We start from the raw sequence: 14912 nt of genomic DNA on the forward strand, positions 1-14912 counted from the left end.
ATGGTGTTTATGTACACTCCTAGCCAAATGTAGACATATAAATCAGTAATTAATTAATATGAGAGGGGGAAAATCAATTGTATGTCTCAAAGTTTCTCAAAACACAAACTGAATCTTTTTAATATATAGGCTGTGTATTTGATATGTGGACTCTCTCAAAACCCTAGACCAAGTAGATTAGAAGCATCGAATAGCACAGCTATATACAAGATACTGGATACTGTACAGAAAACCATAACAAAGGGACTTTTCAAAGTTAACCCACTTACCAAATAATGTGATGATAACATTAACTATCGATTGTCTTTTTGAACCCTAAGACAGCAGGAACCTCGCATCTCCACTATAGAGCCTCTACTTCCCCCAGTCTTGGAACCCTTGGATAGGGCCCACTTTCCCATATCCATCTCCCAATCCAAACCAAATAATATTGCATCCGCCGATCACAACCTAACCAACTCAACGATTGCCAACTCAACATGCTTCAGATTGTGTCCAGAGACTTCACGTGTGGAATGACAACCCTTCAGCTTCATTACTCGGGTGAGACCTTTCCTTTTATAGTACACTCTAATTTCATCTCAGGTGGTTCACTTTCTAACAAAGTCCCATAACCTAGATATACACCAGTTTCTGAGAGAGAGAGCTTATGTGCACACGTACCCATAAACTACTGCAAAATATATACCTGAAAGCAGGATTACACTAGAGTTTGCAGTGAGTACCTCCCTAACACTTCCTCTCCACTATTCCAAGCTTGGGATCCATGATTGCTCAACAAATTGTTTGGCTTCGTATGTTAACTCTCTTTTCAATCACCAGGTTCCAGATGCCACTAGGATGCTGGCCAGGCTTCCCTGGACTGAATACCCCACCAATGTGTCCTGGAGCTCAGCTTCCCCAGAGACACACCTTACTAGGGAAAGAGAGAGGCAGACTGGGAGTATGGACCGACCAGGACCAGTCAACACCCATGTTCAGCGGGGAAGCAATTACAGAAGCCAGACCTCCTACCTTCTGCAACCCTCAATGACCCTGGGTCCATGCTCCCAGAGGGCTAGAGAATGGGAAAGCTATCATGGGAGGGGGTGGGTTATGGAGATTGGTTGGTGGGAATTGTGTGGAGTTTTACCCCTCCTACCTTATGTTTTTGTTCATTAATCCTTTCTTAAATAAAAAATTTAAATAATAAAAAAAGACGCCCTAAGCGATCACCAGCTAGTCTGAAAACTTCCGTCCCCACAGACATGTACACGTGTTCGGACGGTCCTCCTTTGACCCCTCCCCCAGCTGCCACGGTTTCGGCTTCCCCTGAGGTTTCTGCTTCTTTGACCCCGCCCCCTGTTGATACCTCATCATTAAAAGACCCTGAGGTTTCCACTTTGACCCCTCCTCCTGCTGATACCTCATCATTAAGAGACCTTGTGCTGTAGATACAGCAGTTAAAGGATATGTTTTCAGCGTTTAGAGACCTTAAACCTTTTGCAGTCTGTCCCAAGAGCTCCGTACCCATAGATACGCAGTCAGTTTCCCCTGTAGCCACTACAGCAGCTTCCACTCTGTAACTCTTTCCCCCATGTCATCAGACCAAGTCCACACCTTCCTGGTAAATGTGGTCTCCAATAGACAAAACCCTCAGGTGTGGCACCCACACTCCTCCAAAGAGTTCAGGGAACTCAGACAAGCCGTGAAGGAGGACGAATTTCACGCTCCATGGACCAAGTCCATTTTAAGGAGTTTTTACCAGCATCTAAATACACCCCAGGTCTGGAAAGTCCTGGTTTGTGCTGCATTGCCAGACCCCCTCTATCTACAATGGAAGGCATGCTTCCATGATGAATGCTCTAGACAATCGCAGGAAAATAGCAACAAACAGCATGGAATTTTGATGCATTGTTTGGAGTAGGAGAGTTTGAAACTGGAACTCAGCAGGCAGAAGCCAAGTTTCCAACCGGTTATTTTGAACAGGTATGCATCTGTGAAACACAAGCATGGGAAAGGTTAACCCCAACCACAGTAGAGGCCTCAGTCCCTATTAACTCTCTTCACCAAAACACTGATGAAACCTTAGCAAATTTCATCTCAAGGGTGAGGCAAACCCTAGAGAGAAAGGTTTATAATCCTGAAATCCTCTCTTTCCTCCTGCGTTCTATTGTCTGGGATGGCATGATACCACAATTCCGTCAGGCATGCCTTAGTCTTAAACACCTACACCTAGATAATTGGATTTTAGCGACACAGCAACTTACATCAGGCAATTATTGGGCACCCGCTACGACACAGGTTTATGCAGTTACCTCACGTAATCAAAATGGGGCTTGCTTTCAGTGCGGTCGCCAAGGGCACTGGCGTAACCAATGTCCAGATTAGCTGCGACAATGCCTCCAGTCAGGGCAACCCCGCCCCCAGTTGGGGCAACCATGCCTCCAGTCAGGACAACCACACCTCCAGTCAGGGCAACCAGACCTCCAGTCAGGGCAACTACACTTTCAGTCAGGGAGCCAGAAGCCACGAACACCTTGTCCTAGATGTCAGAAAGGGTTTCATTGGAAGAAAGATTGTTGGTCCAAATTTCGTAAAGATGGCATGCCCCTGAATGGTACAAATTCGGGGCCTGAGATTTTGTGGACCACTCCTGTTTGAGAACGCGGTCACCCTACTACGACAGTAAGGATTGGCAATATTCCTTTAAAATTTTTGATTGACACGGGGCAGAAAAGACGATTTTAAGGCAAGCAGAGGTTCCCCCAAATTGGGAACTCCTCCCGGGACCCCATATACATGGGGTTGGAGGGGTGACCCAATCATTTCTCACACAAGATTCACTCATGTGGGAAGACCCGGAAGGTTCTACCGGACACTTTCGCCCTCTGGTAGCTGATACTACTGGGCAGAGATCTTATGGAATGTCTTGATGTTAGGATATGCACAGATGCCTCTGCAGAGCATAACACCCACTCCTGCGAGACCAGATCTAATCCGCACCCCCAATACTAACTGCTACTGTTCGTAGCCAAACTATTAATAATGCCAGCCCTGCTGATAGATTTGAATGGGTGGTGCTGCCCCAAGGCATGGCCAATAGTCCTACAATTTGTCAAGAGGCTGTTAAATCTGCCCTTTTTCCATATATCCATAAGGGCCTTAATGTTTTTCATTACATAGATGACGTATTAATATGGGGAAAATCAGATACAGATCTCTCTGCCCTACGTGATTTTTTCATTCCTGCATTAAAGAAAAGTGGCCTTAATGTGGCTCCTGAGAAGATACAGCTAATTCCTCCAATATCTTTTTTAGGTTCAGAGATTTCTCTAATGCAAATTTGTCCCTTAAAACCTAGTGTTACTTTTCCTTCTAACCTCACTCTTGCTTCTTTACAAAGTTTTCTTGGAAATTTAAATTGGCTTAGGCAGTATCTTTATCTGCCTACAAGCTGCCTCCAACCACTGTTTGACCTGTTAAAAGGAAACAAACAGCCCTCCTCAAAACGTAGGTTAATTCCCAAGGCCTCCTCGGCACTGGAAAGGGTTAACCAGGTCCGCGAGGACATGCACCTTGTTCAATTCTCCCCCTCCTCTCCGGTAAACCTTCTAATCTTTAACTCCACCCCCACAGTAGTAGGGGCATTGTGGCCGAACCATGGGGTTCTTGAGTGGCTTCACACGCCAGTAGGCGGAGCTCCAAGACTCCTCACTGAGATAGACGCCTTAGCATTCATGGTTCGCCAAGGAAGAAATAAGTCTGTGCAGGTCTTAGGGAAAGAACCAGATTTAGTTATTCTGCCCTTTTCTCTCACAGATACAGAGTGGCTCATACATCATCATTCCTGCTTTGCCATAAGCTTCGTGGAGTTTCCAGGACAAATAGATAACCATTTTCCTTCTAATAAATTGATAGCTTCTTTACCTCTTTTGCCTCTACTAGCACCTAAACTTTTCTCTCAAGATCCCAATCCTTCTGCTCCTACAGCCTTCACTGATGGTGGAAAAAAGGGTTCTGCTGCCCTTATATATTACCCGGACAAACAACCCCCTAAACCTCTCTTTACTGAGCTTCCTGAGAATTCCCCTCAGTACAAAGAACTTTATGCTGTTTTCCTTGCATTAAAAGCTTCAACCTTTTTTTCTGACAGTGTGTATACTGTTAACTTACTTCCATGGCTTGCTCGTTCCTATGTGAAAATTGATGACAACCCACTTTCCCCTCTCTTGATTCAAATCGCCTCTATGCTCTCTTCTCGAACCCAACCACTATATATTCAGCACCTTTGTTCCCACAGCCCTCTTCCTGGTTCCCTGTCCAAAGGGAATGCTGCAGCTGACCGCCTTGCCTCCTTGTCTCTGTCTCTGATCCTGCTGATTTCCATTCTCTAACTCATGTTAATCTTAAAGACCTTCGAGCTCAATTTCCTGATGTTCCTTTACCACAGTTAAAACATATCTTAGCTACATGCTCTTCCTGTGCAAGTCTCATAAAAACACCTGCTATTCAGACTCTTGGTGTTAACCCCCGAGGCTTAAAAGCTAATGCTATTTGGCAAATTGATGTCACCCATATACCAAATTTGGCAAACAAAAATATGTGTTTGTCTCAATTGATACCTTTTCTAAATTTATGTGGGCAACAGCTCAGACAGGAGAAAGCTCTAAAAAGCTTATTAGCCATATGCTCTCCTGTTTTGCTGTGATGGGCTTACTGAAAACTGAAAACTGACAATAGACCTGCATTTACCAGCAAACAATTTAAAGATTTTTGTTCCCTCTGGAACATTACTCATACCACAGGCATTCCCTATAATCCACAGGGACAAGGCATTTTCGAGAGGGCCTGTCAAACCCTTAAGGCTCAATTAAATAAAGATAATGGAGGAATGTACCCCCCCCAATATCCGGCTAGCAAAAGCCTTAATTACGCTAAATCTCTTTAATATTTACAATAACTCGGACTTACCTCCTATTATTCTTCACTGGCAAACACCATCTACTCTCCCATCTATTAAGGTCAAATGGAAAGACCCACTTGATAAAATTTGGAAAGGGCCTGACCCTCTATTGACCATGGGAAGAGGTTTTGCATGCATTTCCCCACATAATTACTCTAAACCTGTCTGGGTTCCTGCCCGCCATATCCGACAATACCCTCATGATGGCACTATTATCCCTGAAGAACAAGAAATACAAGAGGACTAGCCACAGGATACATCCCAGGATCCATAATATGACATGGCAGAACCTACAAAAGTTGGCTCACAGAGCCCTCTTTCCTACCCCTCCCCTGATTCTCTTATGTTATGACTGGCCAGTTGTGTTTTGTGAGTGAGTGTGTTGAATGACCAAATATTTTTGCATGACCCATCTGCACAGAGTACTCTATAAGGTAATTTTATATTTTATATAAAAATGCTGGATGCAGCCAAAATTTCTGGAGACATCCAGAAAAATTCCAAAATTTTTTTCTCTCTCTTTTGATTTTATATATATATGTTTTGGTATATATGTAAGTGTTTAGTCTTAAATTGTGTGAGTAATGACAGATATAAATTTTTTTAATGATATGTTTTTATAACAAAAGTTTATTTTTCCTCCTGTGTGTTATATCTAATGTTTATATATATGTTTCAAGTTTGGTAAAACATTAAATTAGTGGTTAAAAGTGTAACCTTGAAGCTATATCACTACTAGGAATGGTAAAGTTAATTTGCTAAAGTTACTAACTATTTAAGGTAAAGTCTAAATATTTAACGTGACAATAGATCCCCAAAACTAAAATGCAAATTCTGTATACAGGATGCTTTTGGAGGGCCCCCAAAAGTGCCCTGTAAACTATCTTGTGGAAATTAATTCACAACAGATCTGGCATCAATCTGGCACTGCAAATGTTAAAACCATTGTCACTAACATACGTTAACTCTCTAAGTAACCTGAGTCTGTTTATACTCCAAAGTAAAAATGGTTAAGAATCAATATATATATTTTAACTATAATTGGTCTAAAGATCCTGCTGTAGAGACTGCTACAGGAGGCCACATTAGATGACCTTTTAACAAAATCATAAAGATATTCAAACCAATTATACTCATCGAGGTATCAATTATAGTAAACCTCTAACTTGTTACAAGTTTTATTATTTTTTTTCACAAGTAAGTGAGTACAGCTATCAAGCCCTCATATGAAGAATCATCTGTTCATATGGTAAGGTATTAAACTATAAAAAGTTTCTCCATACACAACCTATGTAAATTACAACATTCACATATTCTTGTAAACTTAACTGGGGTATCTTGTCTTGCCACCATAAGACATGGCTTTGTCAGCCAACAATTTAAATATGTTTCCCTTTATAAAATCACCCATGCCATGGACATCCTTTACTACCCCCAAAGTCAAATGGACATTCCCCTAGACATCACATCCACTGACTGTTTCCCTTAGACTTGAGATATGATCCCACCTCTTCATACCAATGGTTACATTCCCCCTTCCTTACCTGTCTACCCTTAGTTGTGGAACCCTAGCTTGTTTTACTTCTTCTGCTCACAATAGGTCCTATAATTTTTTTTTAAAAAACATTTTAATTTATTTATTAATGAGAGAGAGAGAGGAGGAGAGAGAAAGAACCAGATATCTTTCTGGTACATGTGCTGCCAGGGATCGAACTTGGGACTTCACGCTTGAGAGTCTAACGCCTTATCCACAGCGACACCTCCCAGACCACAGTCCTATAATTTTTAATAAGCTCATGGCCTTTTTGCAACAACAGATTGATGCCATAAAGATGCAACCTATACAAACTCACTATCATAGGTTGGACATGGCAGAATATTGAGTTGCTGTGGAGGATTTGCCCCCCTCCATCAGAACGTCCACCATGTAGAAGACTGGCTAGCCAATGATGGGTAAAAGGGAAACTAGTGCTATCCAGTCAAGCTAAGACAGGGTACCTGGTACTACTGGGCAAAAATGACCAAATGTTCCAATTACGCTTAAGACGGAAGGCTGATCCCCAACCTAAGACAGGCACAGTCCGCCCTGCCACAAAACAAAGTCTGCCAAACATCAAAACATGATATAAGAAAGGGGGACATGTGGGGAGCCACATGTGCCCTCAAGGTTTCTATTGGCATGTCCATAGAGTTTATGTTAAAAGATAGTTCCTGGGAATCGGGCGGTGGCACAGTGGGTTTAGTGCAGGTGGCGCTAAGCACAAGAACCAGCTTAAGGATCCCAGTTTGAACCCCTGGCTCCTCACCTGCAGGGGAATCGCTTCACAGGCGGTGAAGCAGGTCTGCAGGTGTCTCTTTCTCTCCTCTTCTCTGTCTTCCCCATCTCTCTCCACTTCTCTCCATTCTATCCAACAACCACAATATCAGTAACAACAACAATATAATTACAACAATAAAACAACTAGGGCAACAAAAGGCAAAATACAAAAAAAAAAAAAAGAAAAAAAAAAGATCCCGCTTCCCTGCACCTTAGAGTCCTTATTGAAAGATAAGTTCTTTTTCCCCATGAATCACCCAGGACCTTCCAGATAATGGCTAACTACCATGACAAATAATATAAAATAATAACAATAAATGAATAGGAAAGATAGATCCCCCAATACTCAGTTGGCTAAGGCACCAAACCTCGTTTTCTATAAAGCATTCAAATCAGATTGTTTGTGTTTCTTCCACAGGAATCCTGAAAAATACCATCTGGACCCCTGCACACCCTGACATCACCCACTAGATGGCACGACCACAGTGGCACACCCCCTGAAACCCTAGATGTCACCTGACGTGATCTGAAGAACCTGATTCACAGACTCCAAGGACAAAACTTTTTTACTGCCTGTCTGCCTTTCCTGCTTCTGCTTTGACCTGTCACATTTTGGCGGTTCCAGCTCACTCTCTACAGAAAAGCAGAATTCCAGAGGCTGACCTTCCTCGTGCAGCATTTCATCTGCCATTTCTCCCCCTAGTCGCCTACTTTGGACTGAGACTTCTATCGGACTTGCTGGTATACCCTTTGGTCACTTTAGACAATTTTACAGCAGCTTCCTTCCCTCATGTTGCTGGTTTTTCATAGACTGACCCTGAGTAGTTCATAGACTTTACACATTGTTGCCCTGGGCATTAGATAAAAGGAAAGGGGGAGATGCTGGGAAATTGTGCAGATGCAGTCACATCTGCCACGTTGTCCACTCAGGCTACTGCTAGTTTCCATGAGATTTGGGACATTCTCAGAGTGCCTGTTTCACCATGTTGTGCCCTCAGTGCATTGTCTATTTCCCCACGATATTTGGAGTGCTTTGGTTACTCCTCCTCCCTCACATTCTCACCAGAGTTATTATCCTATCCTGGAATGCTATGGTTACTCCTCCCCCTTCCCATTCTCATGAAAGCTGCTCCTATAAAAGCCCTTCTTCTTCTGCACCTTGCTCTCTTGCCAGCGCTTCACTTCGGTGTTCAGATGCAGGAAAGGTTACTTCATGAGGCGGCCATTTTCGCTACCTCCACTTGGCCCAACCTGTTTCTCTAGCACCCAACTCTGAGGTGCCAGTGCAAATAAAGATTTGTGTTCCCTCTTCACTCTGGACCTCCTCTCTCTCTTCTCTGTGGCACACTACAACACTAAGGGGCACAAGCACAGTGAAGTCAAGTATATTATTGTAAATGCTAACCGTTGGATTATCATAGAAAAGAAACCAACCCAACTAACCTGGTTATAATAACAATTAATTATTGTTATTCTAAACTCTTTCAAAAAACTTTTCTCTAAATGTTTTAAAATCCGTCTATTATTTTCAGAATACTCCTCAGGCTCTGTGTGTGGTAGGAATTATTTTATTATACTAGTTGTAGGCCCCAGGTAGGATAAGATTCCAGATAGGATTAGAATAGATAGTTTGTCATTGGAAAGACCAAATATAGGACCTGAGGTTTGGAATTTGGTGTTAGCCAGTCTTCTGGAGAGGGAAAGGGAATTCAAGATTGATATTAACCATACAGGCAATAATTTATCAGCCACACTTATGCAATGACAAATGAAAACTAGATATCATGATTCAGTTCAGAGGAACTCCCTGATTGGTGAACACATTGATATAGTGGTAGGGTGACATCTGCACTTAAGCATCTTTAAAAATTTATCCTATGTATTTCCCTTTAACAAAAAGTGTAATAATAATTACATGCAGTGTTTCAGTAAATTTTTTAAATTAAATGTTTTTATTAATTCTGTTTGCTTGGCTTTTTTTTTCTTCTATTTTAAACCAGAGAACTTCTCAGTTCTGCTTTATGGTGGTACAGAGGATTGAATCTGGGACTTGGAGCCTCAGGAATGAGAGTCCTTTTGTATAAACACTATGCTATCTCCCCTCTGTTTCAGTGAACTGTGTGATCTTCCTATCGATTTATCAAAATTAGGAGGGTATGCATTATGGGGACCTGTGAATTTGTTAACTAACCAGAGGTACAAGAGATCCATAATCTCATTGATAACTGGTATCTAAATAAGAAGTCTTGTGAAGGACTGAACCCCTGAACTTATAAAGTCTGAGATTTACTTCAGGTAGCTATAATGGAATTGTGGCTCTCTGGAGATCTTGGGTTACAACCATGCAGTAAGCTAAAAGGACAGTAGGATCAGTGAATCTAAGGAGAAAAAGATAAGGGTTGGGGTCGGGAAGAACTGAGAAGTTGTTTTTCTTCTTCTTCTTCTCCTTCTTCTTCTTCTCCTTCTTCTTCTTCTTCTTCTTCTTCTTCTTCTTCTTCTTCTTCTCCTTCTTCTCCTTCTTCTCCTTCTCCTTCTTCTCCTTCCTTTTCTTCTTCTTCTTATGACTGGATGGTGTCAATGGTCTCCCAAGTCTTGTTTTCATTCTGTGAGATAACAGAATGGAAGATAAAATAAATTCCTAAATTGAGAACAAGTAATAATTTTTTTTCTTTTTTGCCAATATATGAACTGAATTTCTGTGGAGAGTGTAGATTTCCAGAGAATGGTAAATTAGATTTTATTATAAAAGGAAGGTAGATTGATCTAGTAGCAGAGTTGAGGTGGCAATCGTTGTGTTGATTAGGTTGTGATCGATGGATGCAATATTATTTGGTATGGATTGGGAGAGGCATATGGGAAAGTGGGCCCTATCCAAGGGTTCCAGGACTGGGGGAAGTAGGGGCTCTATAGAGGAGATGCAGGGTTCCTGCTGTCTTAGGGTTCAAAAAGAATATGGATAGTTAATGTTATCATCACATTATTTGGTAATTGGGTTAACTTTGAAAAGTCCTTTTGTTATGATTTGCTGTACTGTATCCAGTATCTTGTATATAGCTGTGCTATTGGATGCTTCTAATCTACTTGGTCTAGGATTTTGAGAGAGTCCGCATATCAAATACACAGCCTATATATTAAAAAGATTCAGTTTGTGTTTTGAAAAACTTTGAGACATACAATTGAGTTTCACCCTCTCATATTAATTAATTACTGATTTATATGTCTACATTTTGCTAGGAGTGTACATAAACACCATTCCCACCACCAAAAGACTGTAACCCATCCCTCCCACCCACTCCCACCCCCCACAGTCCCAGGAAGCTGCATGTCTACCCCTCACCACAGGGTTTTTACTTTGGTGACCTACTTTCAATTTAGTCAGATCCTGCTTTTAGTTTCCCTTTCAGATATTCTTAGTCAACTTCTGTTGATGAGTGGGATCATCCCATACTCATCTTTATCTTTCTGACTTAGCTCATTTAACATAATTCCTTCTAGCTATGTCCAACATGGGTCAGAAAAGGTGGGTTCATTGTTCTTGATAGCTGCATAATATTCCATTGTGTATATATACCACAGCTTTCTCAGCCACTCATATGTTGTTGGGCACCTGGGTTGCTTCCAGGTTTTAGCTATTATTACTGTAAAAAATGGCAACTAATCCCTAGCACTACAAAAACGGTATCATCTGTTTTCCATCTACACCATACCTCGGCCTCGCGTGAGCTTAATGTTCAGCTTGGCGATACGAGAATCTGGCATGAAGCCCAGCCAGTCTATCTTGGCGTTACTCTCGATCGCACTCTGTCATTTCACAAACATCTCATAAAAACTGCAGCAAAGGTGGGCGCGAGGAATAACATCATTGCAAGACTGGCGAGCTCCTCATGGGGCACGAGCGCTTCCACACTACGATCATCATCTCTGGCATTATGCTATTCCACTGCAGAATACTGTGCCCCAGTATGGTTCTGTAGCCCCCATGTCCACTTGGTTGATTCCAAATTATATTCCTCCATGAGGATAATTTCTGGAACCATTCGTTCCACCCCGGTTCCATGGATGCCAGTTCTTAGCAACATCGCCCCGCCAGATATTCGTCGGGATGCGGCATCATCTAAGTTCATTTCCCACGTCTACGCTCAACCGGACCTGCCAATATACGCGGATATCTTCACCCACCCTGTCCAACGCTTGACGTCTCGTCACCCAATCTGTTCCCCTACGCCTACACTGAACTTCTCTGTGAACAACTCTTGGGAAACAGAGTTGGCAGTCAGCTGAGGTAAAGAACAAACACCTCATCACAGACCCCTGCAAGTGTCAACCCCGCTGTGACCTTGCATTTTATGATTGGGACCTCCTCAATTGCTATCGAACAGGCCATGGCCGGTGCGCCGCTATGTTCCATTGCTGGGGAGCCAGAGACCACCCAAACTGCCCCTGCGGCTACAGACAGACTATGACCCACATAGTCAACGACTGCCACCTCTCCAGATTCAAAGGAGTTCGCGAAACTTTACATCAGGCTCAACCTGATGCTGTTGACTGCCTATGGAAGAAGGGCAAATGCTAGAAAAAGAAGCTACTATGAATTGTGCTGCTATGAATATTCATTTTGATGATATTTATTCTTCCAATCCATGAGCATGGGATATCTTTCCATTTCTTGGTATCAGTTTCTATTTCCTTGAGTAGTGACTCATAGTTTTCAGCATACAAGTCTTTCACTTCTTTGGTCAACTTTATTCCTAGGTATTTGTTTGATTTTGCTGAAACAGTAAATGGGAGTGATTTCTGGATGTCCTCTTGAGATTTAGTGTTTGCATAAAGAAATGCCACTGATTTTTGTACATTGATTTTGTAGCCTGATACCTTGCTATATTGCCTAATAACTTCCAGTAATTTTCTGCTGGGTTCTTTAGGTCTTTCTATGTATACTATCATATCATATGCAAATAGTGAGAGCTTGACTTCTTCCCTTCCAATCTGTATTCCTTTGATTTCTTTCTCTTGCCTGATTGCTATGGCAAGAACTTCCAATACTATGTTGAAGAGTAACGGTGACAGTGGACAGCCCTGTCTAGTCCCTGATCTGAGGGGGAATGCTTTCAGCTTCTGCCCATTGAGTATTATATTGCCTGTAGATTTGCTATATATAGACTCCACTATCTTGAGGAATTTCCCATCTATTCCCATTGTTTGTAGAGTTTTGATCATGAATGGGTGTTGGATCTTGTCATAGGCTTTCTCTGCATCTATTGAGATAATCATGTGGTTTTTGGCTTTGCTTTTCTTGATGTGGTGAATGACATTGATTGACTTACGGATGTTGAACCAGCCTTGCATTCCTGGGATGAATCCCACTTGGTCGTGATGAACAATATTTTTGATATGTTGCTGTATCCGGTTGGCCAAGATCTTGTTTAATATTTTGTCATCTATGTTCATCAGAAATATTGGTCTATAGTTTTCCTTTTTTGTTGTGTCCCTATCCGCTTTTCATATCAGGGTGATGTTGGCTTCATAGAAGGTGGAAGGGAGTATTCCTGTTTCTTCAATATGGAAAAGCTTCAGAAGTATGGGTATTAACTATTTCCTGAAAGTTTTGTAGAATTCGTTTGTGAAGCCATCTGGTCCAGGACTTTTGTTTTTGCGAAGGATCCCAGTTCTAACCCCCGGCTCCCCACCTGTAGGGGATTCACTTCACAGGCAGTGAAGCAGGTCTTCAGGTAAATATCTTTCTCTCCCCTTCTCGGTCTTTTCCTCTCAATTTCTCTCTGTCCTATCCAACAACAATGACAGCAATAACAACAACAATGATGATAAACAACAACGGCAACAAAAGGGGGAAAATAAAAATAAATCACTTGAAATCTCAACAAATTACAACCTGAATCTCTTCAAAAACTCACCAAACTATAGGTGAGTAGACATGTGTTGCTCATGGACATAAATGGGGTGAGGGAGTAATTCCTAGGAATATAATGCTGTACTTAGTGCTGGATGACACCAGACTGGGAGTTCGGCAGCTGAGGCTCACTATTTCTCCATCCAAATTAAAGAAACAATGTTTAAAAAAGAAGGGAAAAAAATCTAAATCACAGGTGAGTACAGAAACATACGGCTTATGGATGGGAAGAGGGTAAGTGAGTGATTCCCAGGACTAAAAACTGGTGCTCAGAGATGGCAGGCACCATATTAGATTAACAGCTGAGAAACACCACTTCTGGGTCTGAGTTTTAGCAGCTAAAAGAATGTTAAAAAGAAAATCACCTAAAAACTCACCTATTTACAACTATGACTTCTTTAGTCTCCATTGCTGCTGCCTCACAGAGGCTGGAACAGTAGAAGGGAGACTCTATATTGACACCAAGGTTACAGACTGACCTGGTGACTCAGGATAAAATTTCCCCTCCCCCATCTGGGTATATAAACAAGGAAATTGAACACCATAGCCATAGTACCTCCTACTGGCACATTAATAAAATCCAGGAAATGGAGAAATATATAGACAGCAATAATAGAAACCCTAATGGCCAGACAGACATGTATCTAGAAAAAATGGAGACAGAGATCAGAAAACTCATTATGAAATCAATTCAAGAAACTAACACTAATATTCAAGAACTCAGTGATCATTTTACAAAAGAATTACAAAGTACAGGAAGAAATAAAAACAAAATAAAAGAACCTTCAAACAGAACAGCAGGACCTAAAAGTCACTTTGAATGATTGAGGTAAGAGGCCTATGAAGTAGACTTAACCAGGTGAGGGAGGGAATTTAAATAGTAGAAGACACAACCACCACACTCTGTGAATTTAAAAGTCTTGGACAGGGAAGATTTGGGAAAAATAAATCACTTCTCAATGAAATAGCAGACTACATCAGAAAGATGAACATCAGAGTTATTGGGATCCCTGAAGAAGAACAGCAAGAACAAGGAGTAGAGAACATATTCAAAGAAATTTTAACAAATAATTTTCCATACTTGAGCAATGGTCAAAATATAGAAATCCAAGAATGTGAATGTACACATAAATTTTTGAAGCCCAAATGATACACATAAAGACACATTATTATAAAACTATCCAAAACCAGGGACAAGGAAAAGGTATTGTAGGCTGCCAGGGAGAGGAAGAAAGTAACATATAAGGGCAGAACCATCAGGTTTTTTTTAATAAGATTTCTTATCACAAATGCTAGAGGCAAAGAGGAAGTAGAATAGCATATTCAAAGTATTAACAGATAAGAATTTCCAGCCATCAATTCTGTATCCTGCCAAATTATCCTTAAAATATGAAGGAGAAATAAAGATCTTTTCAACATTCAGAAACTCTCTTTTCAACATTTCAACTTTTCTACATTCATAAACTCTCTCCCAATGTCTGTCTTTCTCTTTCTATCTACAAAAGTTGCTCTGAACTGGTGAAGCCCTGGTGACAACAGCAATATATATATATATATATTCCAGATATTACTTGAAAAAAAAACACCAGATATTAGTTGTAAAAAAATCTTTCCTTTCATGAATTTTTGAAGAGTTAAAAGAAAATTTTATTTATTATTTATTGGATAGTGATAGAATTTGAGAGAAAAGGGGACGGGGGGAGAGACCTACAGCACTACTTCATTGTTCATGAAGCTTCCCC

The sequence above is a fragment of the Erinaceus europaeus genome, chromosome 16, assembly GCF_950295315.1.
Source record: "Erinaceus europaeus chromosome 16, mEriEur2.1, whole genome shotgun sequence".
NCBI lineage: Eukaryota > Metazoa > Chordata > Mammalia > Eulipotyphla > Erinaceidae > Erinaceus > Erinaceus europaeus.